Here is a 2,246-nt window from a genome sequence, read left to right as displayed (position 1 = left end):
CTGAGATAATAATAATAATAATAATAATAATAATAATAATAATAATAATAATAATAATAATGTTAAAATAGATTTGCTTCTGTTTAGTCTGTTTCATACATTGACACGCTACCGTCTCCTTTAGGGATTTTTTTTTTTTACATCTAAATATCAAATTTAAATTTATGCAGCACAGTTTTACCCATAAATATCCAGTTATATTTTATTCTATTTATCTTTTTTATGAATAATAGTAAATCTGTAACTATCAAAATCACGACAGGGTTCCATAAACTACTTATTTTCCTCAGTATTTTATTTTATTTTATTTTGTTTTATTTAATCTAAAGCAGTCCTTAGTCTGGGATGCATTTGTTAAAACATGAACAAAAAAGTACAAATGAAAATAAAAGCAAGACCCGTGCAGCCTGGCATACCAAAAGACAAATAAGTCCAAAGTGACACCCCATGTTTGCTTTCAACGCAGCCTAACTGCGGATTGAAAGACGCTCTCTAATGACCGGTAAAAGGCATAAGGAGACTTCTCCTCTCTGGATCTCCCTGCGAACCATTGCGACAGTCATAAATGGCAGAGAAAAGAGAGACAAAAGGCAGACTTGAGCTGTGCTGCTGCAGGAAAAAATCCGTCCGCCTGACTATGTGTGTGCGTGTGAACTCTTCCTGAACCGAGATCTTAAGTCGTACGGTGATAAATCACCGACGCGACACACAAACTCCACCATTTACAACCGAAAGGGGAGCCTATTTCTGGCCCCTGCTTACCTTGTCCTCTCACGATGAATGCAGAGCGCTGGGCAATATTTTCTCATTCAGCGACGAAATCGATCAAAGGCAGTAATCCAGAGGAAGAGGGGGCAGGAAAAAAAAGTTTTTAAAGGCAGCGGGGCTGACTGGGTTGAAGGAGCAGCGGCAGACTGCGCCCTGCCATGCAGGCAGGCATTAGCAGGCACAACACACAGGAGCAAAAAAAAAAAAGAAAAAAAGAAAAAAAAAGGGAAGAGCCAAGAGAAGACCCCCTTTCCTTTTCTCTCCTTACTCGCCGAGATTGCGAAAGCAGGCGTGAGCAGTCGGGTCAGCGCGATAAGAAGAGTTATCTGCTCCCATGCTTGCAGGGTAATGGACAGGGCTTCATGGCAATATTAACGTCAGCCAAGGCTATGCTTGACTATGAGATCCTTCAGCAGTTACCATGCAGACACCAGTGAACTGCCCCGAACCAGAGCGTCACCGTAGACAAGAAAAATTATGCAAATGAAGCAAGCGCCTTGGAAAGCCAGTCCAAATCAAGTAGTTGCCTCTCCTCCTCCCCCAACATCCCAAATGAGGTAGTCCGTCTAGAAAATAATAACGTTAATAATGCCTCGTTACTAATGCACCGTCCCAAAAGGTGTTTTAGGCAATTTTCTTATCATTTATCCCGGGTCCTAGATAGAAGTTATGAATACAAGGAGATTTTCGGAATAACAAAGGGATACCGAGAGCTGCCTTTCCATTTCCATGGGAGATAAAAGCGCTTCTATAGGCGGCTTAATCATTAACCTACTTTTTCTTCTCTTTTTTTTCTCTCTCAGAATTTGCTGTTTTAGCGCAAGGACGTACAGTTCTTTTTCATTTCAACGTGAACCCGCTAAATATGAAGGAAAGCTGCAGGGCAGTCAGTGCACGTTCTGACCAAAGCTCCTAAATATTAAAGGAAAAAAAAAAAAAAAACCCACAGCAGCTCGAGCACGGGGATGAAAAATGGGCAGAGGTTTCAACACCAAAAAGGCCAAAGCGGGAGGACACGCAGCGTGGAGCAGAGGAGAAGAAGGGAGCCGGGGAATCCCTCTGCATGGTAATGTTTGCAGCCAGAATGAAAGACTTGATAGAATTAGATTTATGACTCCCCTCTCAGCTGTAAACACGGCCAGCAGCTAAAGCTTCTCCGCTGGTTTTCAGGCTGTGGGACAGGAGCATTTCGGTGACACCATTAGAAAGGTACAGAGAGCGCACGCAAGGGACGGCGTGGGAGTCTTGAGTGGGCGAAAAAAAAATCACACATTAGGATTTTTTTTAAGCTAACTTCGCCTTTTTCTTTCACAAAGCAACTGCTGCCACTTTGTGTAATTATTTACTTCTTTGTTCTACGCTAAAACGCTGATTTGGTCCTTTTTTTTCTTCACCATTTGGCCCGAGGAGAGGGTTAAAAGGTCGAGCGTTATAAGAGCAAAAAGCTACGTGGGAAAGGTCGGGGGGGGGGGGGGGAC

The 2,246-nt window shown here is 42.6% G+C and overlaps 1 long non-coding RNA gene across 1 annotated transcript in view; it reads left to right on the top strand.

The window, feature by feature from the left end:
• The first annotated feature begins 1,744 nt into the window (after window positions 1-1,744).
• The window catches only part of LOC106945371 (uncharacterized), a 7,622-nt gene continuing 7,120 nt past the window's right edge, over window positions 1,745-2,246 (top strand). The window contains exon 1 of the long non-coding RNA XR_001424544.1: window positions 1,745-1,834. This is a non-coding gene — a long non-coding RNA (uncharacterized LOC106945371). The remainder of the gene's footprint in view (window positions 1,835-2,246) is intronic.

Source organism: Poecilia latipinna, unplaced genomic scaffold, assembly GCF_001443285.1.
Source record: "Poecilia latipinna isolate Pla-1442-1.1 unplaced genomic scaffold, P_latipinna-1.0 Scaffold141, whole genome shotgun sequence".
Taxonomy (NCBI): domain Eukaryota; kingdom Metazoa; phylum Chordata; class Actinopteri; order Cyprinodontiformes; family Poeciliidae; genus Poecilia; species Poecilia latipinna.
Note: the sequence above shows the minus strand (reverse complement) of the source record. Positions and strands in the feature narration are given on the sequence as shown.